Genomic DNA, 16,416 nt, shown 5'->3' with positions numbered 1-16,416 from the left:
CCAGGGCCATGGCCTGAAGTCAGAGTGCACAACATGTGTAGACATACCCTTCAGGAAAAGCAAGGTGACCCCAAGCTACCATATAGGTGGCAATCCTCTAAGCACAGAGGAGGTTATCATGGACCTGGGGACCCAGGTTGACATTCGCCATTCTTCTGAGACTCACATTGCTAAAGTGGCTAGGAAGACCTTCTACATTGCCCACCTGATAAGGATGGGATTCACCTCCAGCTCTAGTGGGTCATTGCTCCCCTGTACTCTTCAGTTATCAGACCGGTGATAGAGTCAAATGCCCTATTGTGGCTGTATCTCACCCAACATCTGCAGCAATTGGAGACACCCTGACTGTCCCCCACCTAAAGGATCAAGGAACCACAACAGCTGTCATATGCTGCCAGATTGAAGACACTACAGCTCTATTCAGTCACATACTGTCTGCTTACAGGTGACATGTGCATGACATGCAAGCATGTCCAACCAGGGATTAATGGACATGCTCCACCTCAAAATCGTCAGATCCACCTGAACCACTAGTGCAAGTGACTTACACTATAGCAGGGATGTACATTGGACATGTTGGAGGGGTGGATTTATCACTCGGAGACTCCCTATGCTGTGGAATACAATCACGGTCCATGTGAGTCACAGCACCTTGCTGGCTCTGTTCAAGAGGTATCCTGACCTGTGGATGGGAAATCATAGGTTTACCCGGGATCGTCACTGTGTCACTGCTGGAGACAGGCACGTCAAACTAATGGGCACAGTACTGTTTCCATATAAGGGTGGCGACGCAACCAGACTCTGGGCTAGGCTTAGAACTGCCTTGGGGCAGATAGCCTAGTATGAACCTATGAACCTATCTGACCATGTTGCATTATGTTCATATGTGAACTACTTACAACGGCCTCATCCAACATCAGTAGTGTATTCCACAACATGGGTGTACATTGGCAAACACTACCGATGTGCCCAAGGCCATTTCTAATGCTTATTGGATAGTGTGTTTGTCCATCAACACATCGTAAGTGCAGTTTGTCATGACATATGTCTTGTTTTCTATACTGTGCCTCTGTCTACCTGTGACACAACATTGATACCCAGGGTATACCTACCATCTCCCATCCACTCGTTAGGATCCCTGTTGAGTAGAATCAATGAGTGACTCTATGGATAACCTGTACTGGTAGTTTACTCATGCGTGGGGGTGGCTTCTGTGTTATGGATAATGCAGTACAGCTTGTCCTATGTATGTCAGTGCTGGGGTTCAGGTCCCTCATGTGCATATCTCCCTGCCATTCACATTGTACAAGGTACGGCATGTACATTGCTGCCAGCTTGGACATGGCTTTCTACATCAGGCACAGCTTGTGTCTGGGTGGCCAGCATGGCAGTGTGTGGAGCTGAATTCTGTTTAATCAGGTGACACATTACATGTGTTCCAGCTCTTTGATACTCCTGGTGAGGTACTGTTGTGGACTTTACAGTTGCTGAATGTATCTGCTGAGGTACACCCCACAGGCGCTGTTGTGGTCATTTGTAATGCTGCTGAAAGATAACTGCAAAACCACAATGACCTCCCGTTAGCTAGATGTCATAACCCTCATGATTAGGTTGGGATACGGATTGTTTCTGTTAACCCTACAGCCACATTTTTGTCCAATGCAGGATATCTATCACCTTGTGTCCCCCATTCTGGCATTACATGTTAGGTATGTCATGGGTCGACACCTATGTGGGAATTGGTGGTCACTTACTGGATATCCACAGAGGCTGACTATACTGTTTTCACCATTTAACATGCTGACATGGCTATGGCACCAGTTGTCTGTTTCTATGTGGCCCTTTTATTGGATGCTTGTGTCAGCTGGTGTATCGGATATGTCAGCGCGCTTGTTGTCCTCTACAAACATGTTCCAGCACAGTCCTTACTTGTTGGCCTGTACCTATGGGGCATATATACCAGATGGTGAAGGTCCCAGGACCAAGCTTTGTGGGATGCCTGTTATATGTGGTTTGTAGTCTGACATGGCTGCTGCATGTCTGACCATGTCAGTTCTGTCGTTGGTCTGGTTTGCAACCCCTCTCATGACATTTGGGGTGTATATATCAGCTGGTGAGCAAATCTATACGGAACACATAGGGTATTGTACAGAAGGCTTTGCAAGGTCCAGCTACACTGTGTGGACCACATTGCCCTCATCACTGACTTCAAGTACTGTTTCAACTGAGTCACACATGTTTAGGGTGGGGTCTGCACTTTGTAAACCCACACTGGGTAGGGTCGGGTGTCAATAGATCCACAATATCATTATGTCTGTGGTACATGCTGGTCCTTTCCATAGCTGTGCAGACCAAACCTCTCATGATTCTGTGGTGGTTGTTTTTACTATCCATTCAGGAGACACCTTTGTTGAGAACACCCACTGTTGTTGTACACTGCTCTTTGGCAGTGCACCCTGTGGTAAGGGTGACATAATGTCAGGCAGGCGGCAGTCTGCTGGGGAACGTATTTGCCATTATGGCGGGGGGTTTGCACTGCACATGTCAGGATGTATGTTGGCCATACCTGTGTGTGTCTGGTATGTTGTTTGTAATATCTGTGTGATCCGGAGCATATCCAGGAATCAACAACATGCTTACTACCATCATTTGCAACAGCCTTGGGGTTATCTGTAGTGTCCTGTACAGTCTGTATCATAATGGGTTCATACTAGGCTACCGGCCTAGGGCATCTGTAAGCCTGCATGTCCATTTTGTTTGATGGATTCTGGGGAATTGTCTACACCTGTGTCAGTGCTAGTATGATACCAGGGGTATAGTGACTAACAGCTCAGAAGCTGACTTCACACTTCTTCGGACTGAGATGGTATCCATTAAGCCCACTGGGCCAGTGGAAACCACAACACACAATGGTGACTCCTGCACAGACACTTTCTGGACATCTCCGAGTAAGCATGGACCATGCAATCACAAATGAGAATGAGACCCTCACCACCAAGGGAAAGTGGCCTGTCTGGTGGACCCCAGCCATAAACGAACTGTATAACAGATGAAGGATACTAATGCAAGACAGAGCTACATCTCCAGAATGTAAGGCAGCTGTGATCAGCAGTAGTAGAAATCTACATTCTCACATAAAGACACCCAAGTTCAACTTGGGGACATAAATCACCACAGACGATGAAGGTAACCACACTGCTTTCTTCAGTTATGTCTGACGCCTGGTGGGAACCCTCATATATGCTCAGATGTGGTACACAACAACTTATATTCCAGGGACCTGACAGATATTAGTGACACCCTGGCAGACCAGTTCAGTGCAATGTACCCCCTCCCTCACCCCCAAAACATGATAGTTATCACAGCTGTATGTAACCTCACTGTCATCCTGGATGTCCATGTGAGAGCCACAGTCAGCAAAGACGAGTACACAGCATCAATGGGACCTGATGGTATCCCCAGTTGCATGCTATGTGAACTACAGATGGAGCTAAACCTGTATATGCAGATGCTATTTAACCTTAGCCTTGCTACAGGATCTGTACCTGAACACTGGCGTACAGCAACAGTGGTCCCACTCCACAAAGGAGATGCCTCCACAGACCCTGGCAGCTACCACCACACAAGCTTAAACAGCCTTGTCTGCAAAGCTTTGTGAAGGGTCATTATGGAGCTTCCACACAGAGACATTGGTGTCCTACAGACCCTTGATCCCACCCAATTCAGCTTTGTACAGGGCAGATCCTGCGTTTTGCACCAAGTTGACTACTTTGAAACTGTCAGTAGAGCCGTTGATGAGGGCTACACAGTACACACAACCTACCTGCGCTTGGCTAAGGCCTTTGACACAATACCCCACTCAGGCATCATAGACAAGCTCAACAGCTGAAATATAACACCATATGTCACAGCATAGGTTGCAAAATGGCTCAGAAACAGAACCCATAATGTCAACATTGCAGGTGCCTTGTCAGGTTCAAAGCCAGTCACAAGTGGTGTCCCACAAGGTTGTGTCTTGGGACCTCTCTTATTTGGTATTTACTTTTCAGATGTGAAAGCAAACATAGGAGGGTTGTGGCCGACAAAGTTTACAGATGACTGCAACCTGGGCACCATAGTGAATACATCAGCCAGCACACACATCCTACAGACTGCCGTCACACAGACAGATAGCTGGTGCTGGACTCATGGCCTGAAACTGACTGCAACTGATGTGTAGCCATCCCTTTGGGAGGAACACAGTACCCACAGATCTGTACATAGACAGCAACCCAATGAGTACAGGAAACAAATCAGACAGCTGGGGACACATGTAGATGGTGACATCTCATTTGACACCCATGTTGCCAAAGTTGTTTGACAGACTTTTTCTATCTTGGCCACCTTATCATGGAGGGTATTCCATCCAGACCATAGGAGGTCATTGTACCACTATACTTCTCCCTTATCAGGCCCATGCTTGAATACAACGCCCCATTTGGTATGTACCTCAACCAGCACTTGCAGCAGCTGGAGAGACCCCACAAGTACCTTACCATGAGGATCAGGGATCTACAACACATGTCATATACTTCCAGAATAACTAAAAACAAGCTTTTTCAGTGTCATACCACATACGTACAGGTGACCTATGCCTGACATACAAGACCATGTCCAATCAGGATTTGGTAGACATGCTCCACTGCAAGCAATCCACATCCACCAGAAACATGGGAGCTAAAGATTTGAACCTCAGCACATACATGTATAGGACATGCTGAAGGGACAGAGTCATAACTCAGAGGCATCTCAAACTCTAGCAGAGTATCCCAGTTCATGTTAGACAGAGTACCTCACTGACTCTCTTCAAGAGACATCTGGACAGCTGCATGTGGACAGGGGCACAGACTAGACAGAGGCATAGTCACATTATTCAATTATGTAAGGTGGTCATAATGTGTCACTACTAAGTCAGAGGCACAATATTTCGTATCTATGCAGTACACATATTACCACTATGAGGGGTGGCAATAGCAATATTCATCAAGGACACCCTCACCTCATGGTTGGTGGCAACACACGATGCATTGGACACCATCCGGGTGCAATTAACCATAGGCAAGACTGCTCTGCAGTTTGTAGCATGTTACAGGCCATCCTCTGAAACTCAGGTACCTCACAGAGCTTTCATGAAAACAGTGGCGGGATACATGTACCTGCAAACACCATCACACTGGGTGATCCCAACTATCCAAATATAGACTGGGATCAGTACTACAGCCACAACACTCTAGCCCACAGGTTCCTAGAGTTCATACACTCACATGCCATGGAAGAACTAGTCACCATCCCCACAAGAGGAGACAACATAGTAGATCTCATCATCACAAACATGGGCTCACAATGTTCAACACCAGAGGTATACCCATCATTGGTGAGATCAGATCATAACCTACTCTCAGTGGAAGTCCACATCCCACCCCCACCCCAGATAGAAAAGACCACAGTGCAGAACTTTTCAGAAGCTGACTACACACTTCTAATGACTGGTGTGGTCTCTTTCAAAGCCCCCAAGCCAGCAGACACCATTACCCAAGCCACTGTATCACTTACAACTGCCTTCTACCAGCACCTTCAGGACTGCATGGATGAGGCAATCCCAAACAAAACACAGACTCGTTGTACCAGAGGCAAGCGTCCAGTGTGGTGGACCTCAGCCATAAACAAGCACTACAACACAAGGAAGGAGGTACTACAAGATAGAGCGATATCCGTGGAAGGGTAGACACCCTGCTCAATATAGGTGAAACACTGAGTTCCCCATGAAATCATCCAAGGCGAATATTGGGAGTAAACCCACTAAGGACTCACGGGACAACCATGAGGCCTTTTATACATACGTTACACACCTGGGAGGAAACTTCCAGATATGCTCAGAATAGGCTCAGAATGCTGTAAATATCACTGAACCTACAGACATTGCCAACATACTGGCTGACAGGTTCAGTGCAGATTTCTCCCCCCACCCCTCCACCACAACTGGAGAGATATGTATGAAAGAGGATTGTAGCCCCCCAAACATCTCAAATGCTCAGGTGGGAACTGCTCTATCCAAGGGAAAGGACGCAGCATCCATGGGACCAGATGGTGTCCCTGGTTTTGTGCTCCATGAACTCACTCAAGAATTAAACCCGCAGTCAGGGCAGCTGTTTGATCTTAGCCTCAACTCAGGATATGTTCCCAAGGAGTGGCATATGTCAATGGTGGACCCACTTCACATGGGGTGCCTCCACCAACCACGGAAACTACCATCCCATCAGCTTGACAAGCAGGGTCTGCTAAGCTATGGAGAAGATCATAATGGAAGTCATAGATGAGGACATAGGGGACTTGCAGACATTAGATCCAACCCAGTTAGGCTTTGTCGAGGGCAGATCATGCCTTTTAAACTTGGTTGACTGTTTCATAACAGACACCAAGGCCATTGACAAGGGCAAGGCACTCCACACAGCCTACCTTGACCTGGCAAAGGCTTTCAACACAATACCCCACTCGGGTATCATTGAAAACATCACCAGCTTAAATGTGAACCCATACATCACAAGATGGGTTGCAAACTGGCTACGTGACAGAACAGACAGGTTCAGACTTGCTGGTGCCATGTCACACTCCACAACTGTCACAAGTGGTGTCCCACAGGGCTCAGTCCTGGGCCCACTATTGCTTAGCATCTACTTTTCAGAAGTACAAGCAAACACAGCAGGATTATGGCTGACAAAGTTTGAAGATGACTGCAAACTGGGAACCATAGTTGGACACCCATCTGACACAGACATCCTTCAGAAGGGTGTCATAGACACGGATAACTGGTGCCAGAGCCATGGCCTTACATTAAACACTAAACAATGCATAGCCATACCCTTTGGGAAGAACAAGGTTAGCACTAGTTCCCATGTAGGTGGCAATCCTCTAAGCACACAGGAGGTTATCAGGGACCTGGGCACCCAGGTTGACAGTAACCTTTTGTTTGACACTCACGTTGCCAGGGTAGTTAGGTAGAACTTCTACATTGCCCACCTCATCATGCAGGGATTCACATCTAGATCCAGGGAGGTCATTGTTCCCCTGTACTCTTCACTCATCGGACCATTGATTGAGTGCAATGCCCCATTCAGCATGTATATGACCCGACACCTATGGCAATTGGATGGGCCCACAAATTCCTCGACAGGAGGAGAAAGGGTCTCAAACATATTTCTTATGCTGCCCGACTGAAGGAATTCCAGCTTGATTCCGTGACTTACCGTCTGCTCAGAGGTGACCTGTGCCTGACATCCAAGGCCATGTCCAAACCTGAGTTAATGTACACGCTTCACCTCAAGACCTCTACATCCATCAGAACTACAGTGGCAGGAGATTTAAACCTCAACACAGATATTAATAGGATGTGCTGGAGGGACAGATTCTTCAACCAGAGAGTCCCTATGCTGTGGAACAACATCCTGGTACATGTGAGGCTGAGTACCTCACTGGCTTTGTTCAAGTGAGATCTTAATCAATGGATGGGAGATTGCAGGTATGCCCCAGGGATAACCTCAGTATCACTGCTTGTCAGAGGCACAGCAATATAATGGGCAAATTATCCGTCAGAGTGAAGGGGCGGCAGACTCCACGGAACTCTGGTCTAGGCTTATAAATGCCCTAGGGCAGATAGCCTACTATGAACCTGTGAACCTGTGAACATAGGCCTGGGGCAGTTCCTGCTATTAGGACAGTGGTCTGCAGCAAGCTATATAGTAGTAGTCAGTTTTAGCCATTGGTGTTTGACCATGGCTAATGCATGTTGCTTCTTGTTGTGGTAACAACAGCGGTGTGTGGTTATCCATGCCATTTATTGGTAGTCACCCTCATTTTGTATCTTGTTCCATGTTTTTGCACATGTACATCACTGTATGAGGTGTGACCCTGGTAGTGTCAGGGTGCTGATGTGCGCTTTGACCCTGTTTTCTATTACAGCACTGATATGTGCATTCCCTATACTGTGTGCATTTACACTGCACACATCTTGCTGTTTATACCTTTGGCATTGGGTAGCATTACATCTAGGTTCCTATCCCTTGTGATAGCTATGAGGTGGGTTTGTGTTTTTGTGGTTTATGATTGGTGAGGGTGGATGTTAGTCATAGTCCTCAGGTGTGCATATGATACATGGTGTTACATTACTTAACACATGGCATTCATGCCTCGGGTGGTGCTGCAGGGCTGCCTTTGTCGGATGCACATACTACACTCCCTGTACGTTTGGAAGCAGGTTGTGTCATGTTAGGCATCCCTGTTACTGTATGAGTGAGTCAGAGCGGGTATCAGTCCCAGTGTTCCTACTGACCAAGCATATGTGCTATGCGTTGCCTCTTTGCCAAGGCCAGGGCATACTGGGCACGCCTCCTTCTGCCTACTGGGACAAGGTCAGGTTGTTCCTCCTCCAAGTCATCCCCTGCCTGTGGTGGCCTTGGCAATGGTGGGGATGTTTGGCCCAGCCCTGTGCTGGTCCTGCTGCAGCTGTTTCCGCAGGATCATATTATGTAGCATAGCACATATCATGATCATTTGGGTACTGGTAGTTGGTGTGTACTGCAAAGCTCCACCAGACGTGTCCAGACACCGGAACCGTGACTTGAGCAGCCCAAACACACGCTCTATGATATTACGTGTTTGTGCGTGTGCCTCATTATGGCGTTCCTGTTCGGGTGTGTGTGCATTTCTGATGGGTGTCATCAGCCACGGCTCAAGTGCATAACCAGCATCCCCCACTAGGTGTCCGTGTGGGAAGTCCCCATTGGCAAATGATTGGTACAGCTGCGTCAGATGCCAGATGTGGGAATCGTGGTAGCTCCCAGGGCAGCCAGCACACACATTCATTATTATGCCCTGGGCATCACACACGACCTGGCAGTTGATGGAGGGGTATCCCTTGCGGTTAATGTAGACTCTACCCCGCTCAACGGCTGGTGCCTTGATGCGTATGTGCGTGCAGTCTATTGCACCCAGCACCTCAGGGTATCCCGCTATTTGCTGGAAGAGACGCATATTGCTGGCCACAACCTCACGGTCATTAGGGACATATATATGATCACTGACATGTGGTGACATGGCATCCAGGAACTGGTGCAGTACCCTGGAGGCTGATGCCTGTGATATCCCCATCATATCGCCAGTTGGTCTCTGGAAGGTACCTGTTGCTAGTATTCTTAGGCCAACACATACCTTGGTTTCCACTGGGATGGGTTCCCCTCTGTTGGTTCTGTGTGTGAGGCGTGGCCTGCACAGCTCAACAATCTGCTGCAGGAGCTCTCTGTCCACTCTATACTGCTCTACTATCTCCAGCTCATGTAACCCATGGTAGGTGACCCTGGGCCTGTATACTCTTCTCCTTCTCCTCACTCTGGGTTGTCTGTCAGCATCTGCATTATCACCACCCTCAGCAATTTGCCTATGTCTGATTATAACAGCTATGGCAGCCCCTAGCATTTCTGCTCTGAGTTCAGCTTTTTCAGTTTTCAATTCTGATAGCTTAGTTTCTGGCAGTATCTCTTGTGAGAAACAGCCTGCACTGCTCTCTGTTGTGTTTTAAGTGCTGGGTTGGGTTTCTAGTCTGCCTGTGTAATTGCCTGCTTCCAATTGTTTCCACCAATTAACTCCAGCAGTATTCCTGGCAGTTTCCCTGTATTTTGGTTGTTTCCTGCTTCCTCTCTGTTTCCTGAGGGGAGCAATGTGCACACCAGGTTAAACACGCTCACAGTCACTTAAACGCGTACACATCCCTACACGGTGTTACACGCACACATCCTTACACGGTGTTAGCTAGGCTGATTCATGCTAAAACGCAGCACACTGCCTTACACGTGCGCGCGCAAACCTTTGTAAACAGTTTGCAACACGCTGCCACATGTAGAACCTGCCTTACACGCGTGCATGCACGTATATCAAGAAACTTAGAGTGTAGGGATAGCGTATGCCCTCAATTTCTTGACTTTCCTAGTGTTCTGTTGGGACACACCTCCCTCCCTGATGTCTGTCTGTCATCTCTTACCTTACGTTGCCCTCCAATCTGGTACATTTCTTTCTATCCTTCCCCCCCATGATGTCACCTACCTCTTACTCTGTTCCTCCCCCTTCTCTAACTCTTACACTACTCAGAAAGTGCTCATTACCTATGTGGCAGTGTGATTCAGTATTGTAACCCTCATTTACATAGGATTGCCTAGTAATGCTTAGTTACATATCTTACACGGAGCTTCCCCCCCTTGACAACCACTAAACGGAGGCCATATTGTTTTGCTCTGCAAGTCCCTCCATTGACATTTCATGTAACACATAAAGCCCTCAATTGTGGGCTTATAAGCTTCGGTTTTCAGTTTTAGGTAGCGCACCCGTTTGCTGGTGTGCGCTACAGTTAAACACATAAATCCGTGAAAAAAAAAAAAGTTATATAACTTTTTTGCAACACTTTTCATGCCAATGGCCACATATTTGGCCATTGGCAAGCTTACTGTAACAAATGCACCCTTTATTTGGAGCTGACATAGCTCCGTTTTTAATTTGCAGAAATGTACTCAGTTGTCAGCTGAGTACATTTCTGCAACACGTCCGTTACACGGACTGGTTTGAGCTTGTGGATCGCTCACATACCTCATTTGCATATCTTGGAGCTGCAAATGAGGTATTGAGCATTTCGCCACTCCGTGTAAGAGACGTGTTAGCTGTCTCTTACACGGAGATTTGGGCTGTTGCTGAATCAGGAGGCTTACACGGAGGCTTACACTACTCTTAAACTCCGTGTAAGCCTTCCTGAATCTGGCCCCTAGGCTTAAATTAGGAGCATGGATCTGTGTGAAAATGATGTTTACACGTCAGTCACCATCTTGAATCCTATGCATCCTTGTTTAATGTAGCACCTTACTTTATATAGGGCATCAAAGACTCTGTGTGAACAGTGAGCAAGTGGAGACATTGTTAGGGCTTCTTAAAGAAGTGCTGCATACCTGTATCATGCTATCCCTGATAAACTGGGTTAAGTGATGTAGCAGATAACAACTTATAGATGACTGTATACACTGTATATACTGCTGTGAAGTGGGTCATCTGACTGAATAAATTAAAGCTGAGTAATGCTATAAGAACCAAATAACAAAGCTCCCATGGTGCCCTGTTCAACAGCACAAAGCTTTCATGCATACCATAGTCACAGTTTGGTTGCATGCCTGATCTCTACGTATCATATCAAAGTCACAAAGCAAGCAGTATAACTATCAGTACTGGAATGCCGCTTCTCATTGATGGAACAAGTCAGGGTTATGGTGCTCATCATTATGACACCTGCAGTTCACTATATGCATGACATGAGTTGCCCTCATAAATGCCTACACTATTTTGTACCATACATCATCTTATATTACCACAGCAGGCATTCCCTGTAAGGCCTTATGAAACAGGTACAACAATATTTTGCTCTCTTTGCTTTAGGCTCGAGTCCAGCATTTTAAAGCTCGAGAAGCAACCATGGTCAGTCAGTGTTTCCAATCAATGGTGGACATGCATGCATGAGTGCACAATTATGAATCACATGGCATGCAATATAGGACTGCATGGCTGTGTAATACATATGCATGTAAAGCCACATTGATGGTATTTTGTGCTGCTGATTGCTCAAGAAGTGGCAGTTAGCGAGGGTAAGTAATAAAGGTATCCAAAAGATACTGATGCTAAAAATCCTAATTTGCCCGCATAGTACAATGATTAATTTAAATTAGCATAGTTTGCTGCAGTGGCACCATTTGATCTCTCTCTCTTTCGTGCAGTATTGCAGCTCTGTGTGATTTTTTTTTCTTTCTTATACAGATGCTGAACAACATTCAAGAAACTCATAAATTCAGCTAGCTGGTGAAGTCCACCCTGGACAGGTGTATTAGTGTGGTCACTGGCAGGGTTTACCAGCTGTTTTTGTTTTTGTACAACATACACATCCTTCTAGGTATAGGTCAGGAGGTATTGTCAGTGTCTTATATGATTCAACAGGTGCCATTCATAACAGAATGCTGGGGGGTTAACATTTACACCTATGGGTGCATGTAGTTAATGCAGGAGTTGACAAATGTTTTACCAGCCTTGTTATTCACCACCGCTGGAGCACAGCTTTGGTCTTTACAGAATTAACAGGAATTGGATGGGAAATAGGAAATTCACCCTGGGTATCACTTTTGTGGCTCTGCTAGATGGGGGCACAGGAAAATAATTTTCTTGTATGGCGAACGCCAGGGTACCTTTTTGGCTAGGCTTATATAGGCCCTAGGGTAATAGCCTAGTACCTACCTATGAACAGCCATGCCAGGAGTAGCTGCTCATGAACAGTGCAATCCATATGTGAATAGTTATACACATATCATATTGCCACCTGCAGAAAGAAGTCTAAGGCTGCAGTGGAGAATGTTGTGTAACTATCGGCACTTAGAGTTCATCCACATGACTGATGGGAGTGGGTGCATCACACCAGGATGTGAGGGGATCAGATCTGGGAGGGCTTGCACTTTAATTTCTCTAAATCTTTTGGGTTTCTAATACCATGACAGGAATAGACCCAATTCCTAAGTTGGGTACAATTAAAGTTCATGAAATTAGTATTGTTTCAGTCTTTGATATTAGCCAAAAGTGCTCTTCACAGTACCTGCAATATGTCCAGAATTGACTCCTTCTGTAATTCTTATGGAGTTTCATGGATCAGTAGCATATCTAAATATGACCATAGATTATTTTTTATTAGACCCATTGCTGTTGGAACTGTCTGATTATCTTTATTCCAAACTGTTCTTGTTTCTGCTTGCAAATCCTGATATTCTATGACTTTGTGTCTCTCAGTACATGAGAAACTGTAATCACTAGGTGTAACATTCTCAAGGATCAATGCTACTTTTATCTTTTTTTCATGGGCTACTATGTGTGTTTTTTCATATCCATTTTTTGAATTGTTGGTAACGGGTAATCCTATGTGATGTACACTTCATTTTTCTGTATAATGCCTTGTGGTCCACGTTTCCAATGCTTGTCAGTTACTTCTATATTGTAGTGTTTGTACAATCCCCAGTGTAACAATATTGCCACATTATTGTGCTTTTCAGTGTACAGGCCCTCTGCCTTGAGTGTATCACACCCAACAACATTATGTACAACTGTTTCCAACTCATTTTTACAGGACCGACATTTCTGTGTTTCTCCCACATATTTAATGAACTTTGTAAATCAATGAGTACATACTCCACTTTCTTGGGCTGCCATTATTAACCTTTCATCCTTTGGTTTCAACTTATCACTCCTTAACCATTGTTGTATCAAATCCTGATAAAAATAACGTTGTTCCAGGATATTTCTAATTTTGCCAAGATATTTATGGCTTTTCCACATTTATTTCCTTCTTATCTGATCCTTCTTCTTATATCCTTTCTTTTGTTTTTTAACACATTCAGTTGCTGTCATATTTTTGTCTATTTCTGGTTTGATTTCCATTCCCATTTGCCTCCTGAATACTTCTGTTAAACTAAGCAGAGAGGTCAGGTTATCTTAGATTTCCACTCCTTATGTTATAAATGTTTGGATCTGATGAGGTCAGCAGATATGCATGTAGTCCCACGACTCCAAATCTGTACATACAATCAATTTCAATGTCACCCATACCTTCAGATCGTCAGATATATAATCTTGGCATATACTGATCTTTATATATCATTTGATAAGCTGGAAGCATTTTCTTGTTCTTCTGTCCAACTGATCCAGTAGCATTTGGGGTCAGTCAGTCACACCAAAACTGTAAGTTAAACAGGAAAAGCAAATTGGTTTATAGCTTGGACTTTATTCCTAGATGTCAAGGCTTTAGTTTGTCTTCTGAGGTATTCCATACTGAGTTTTATTTGCTTTTGTTTATGTTTTATTGCTAATCTTTCATCAGTTCCCAAATATGTTTTATTCTCCTTCCAACTCATGTTCCTTTATATCACATTCCTTTCCCAAACTGACATTCTTGTCATACCACGACTTTCCTGTTTAAACACTACTTTTGCACATTTATCAAGATCATATCTTCTTCTTCTTTTGGCTTTTCCCGGTTAAGGGTCACCACAGCGGATCACCTTTCCGCTCATGATTGGCAGTGGAGTTTTACGGTGTCAAGTTGCCAGCCCGGCGCCCAGCCTCAAATGTCATTCTTTTATCATCTGAGAAAGTTTTAACCACTTGCAGTTGTGCTTTCAACTACTTATCTGATAAACTATACAGTTTTAAGTCATCCACAAAAAGTAGATGAGAAATCTTTAAGTAAGTTTGTTTTCTGGGAGCCAAACAGTGGTGAAAAAAAATCACCTTGGATTATCCTCCTTTGAATTTGAATCTCTGGTATAATCATTTGCTCTTTGTTACTGTTTAACTGCAAAGTGGCTTGTCACTGTTTTATGGCCAGTATAATGTAAATAATCAGTGTAGGATATATCGATTCCCTCTTCTATATTCTTCTAACAGTGACGCATCTTGTCTTAATTGCTCTATAGTTCTCTCTATTTGATGCGTCCATGATGACAATCTATTTTTCCCTTCCTTTCCCTTACTGTTTTGTGTATTTGTGGTTAGACTTTATCTGTCATTAATTTAGCTGAGCAGTAATACATACTATTTACGTTTGTTATATCACATGAATTTCTGTTAACAGTCCTGATTACTGCGTTCATCTGTTTTACTGGACTTCTAACATTTTGGGTCTTATTTACCTTCTGTAATCCATTTCTTTCTTAACATGTCTATCCAGCTCTATTAAATCAAGCAGCACTTAAATTATTTTCCTTCTAAACTGAGGGCACACTCTGTGCTCTCTGTTTCCTGTGGGCATCCTACAGAAAATTCTAGAACATCTTCCTGTGACATATCATCTCCAGATGCATCCTGTATCATCCGTTGCTCATTTATATGGGAACTAATTGGCCCATCACTCTACAACATTACCTGCATCAGAGGTGCCACTGTTTACTGCTCCTTCCCTTGCTGTGCAACTCTGGATTGAACGTTTTCTACTGGTGTCCTACTGAAGGCTCCAGAATAGTTTCATTTGGCTGTGTGACATCAGTACTGTGAGGAGACGGCACAACGTGGACTGTGACCCACAGTAGGGGGATGACAGATATTTGTCATGATACCAAAAATAAAATAAGGCAGATGAAAATAGCTCAACACAGGTAAACCATAGGTGGTGCCCCACATTTTTTTCTAAGCATTTAACAGAGGTTGAGGAGTTACTGGTCTTCTTAGCTAGGCATGATGAACCGCAACTTATTTTTTAGGTGGGGGGCTGGTAGCAGTGCAGGCTTTGTTCACCTTAGCCATGTGTCTGTGGGTGAGACAGTAAGCTGGTATTAGCTATGTTAGGTTTCCATATAATGTACTTAAACATGTGTTGAATACAGGTTAAACTTGTTGTCATGAAACATGTCTCATATCAGGTACAGCCTGTCTGAGGCAGGACCCTGTTTCCCATTAAGGTATGTATGAGCAATATCTGATGCACTCCATGATTGTCTGAGTGTCACAGTTACCTTACTGGCTTATATCATTTGGTTAATTGTGATGCTGTAGATCTTGTGCATTTATAGGTGTCAACTGTGAAGGGCAACAGGTGGTGAAGCACATAGGACTGCTACCTGTACAATATTTGAACCTGACAATGATGATAACAGAGATGTGTCACAGTCAGTGAACTCACTGACACTGTCTGTCATGGCTGGGTGTAGGGGCATCCAGCCACCAGGGTGTTATAACAGCCATAGGTACCCTGCAGCTGCATGGCATCAGAAGTGATGTAGAAATGTTTGTGAACATCCTCACTTCTTTCTGACAACAGAATATAATACAAAAGCAAAACAGTTTCAGTGCCAAAGCAAATAAATCCAGATAACAGCCAAATGCAGAAGTTGTGCTTGTTAGAATAGCAGTTGCTGCATAAAGGTCCCAAAAATTAGTAAAGCAGTATTAGTCACCTATAATATTGCTGGTACAGTTGGGCTGTTGTCTGCATTTATTCATTTTGGTGCTGGGAGTGCACAACAACTCTGCAGGGTTTGAGAACTACACTGGCTGAGAGCCCCATGTGTTCCCTGCATGTCTGCCTCAGCAGCTTCCTCAGACATGTGCATTGTCTCAGATGTGGGTATACCCACCACATTGTCATATATCATGCATTGCTCTAGGCAATAAATCAACAAATCATTTATTTGTATACAATATTCCATTATGCAGTCCATTACAGAGATGACATGGTTGTTGTACTGTATCTGGAACTATGACACCCAGCAATGGCAGACATTCTGTCATCTCTTGCTGGCAGGTAGCATAAACACAATGACATGA

The sequence above is a fragment of the Protopterus annectens genome, chromosome 14.part0, assembly GCF_019279795.1.
Source record: "Protopterus annectens isolate FY-2018-M chromosome 14.part0, PAN1.0, whole genome shotgun sequence".
NCBI classification, from domain to species: Eukaryota; Metazoa; Chordata; order Ceratodontiformes; family Protopteridae; genus Protopterus; species Protopterus annectens.
This window is presented reverse-complemented; position numbering follows the sequence as displayed.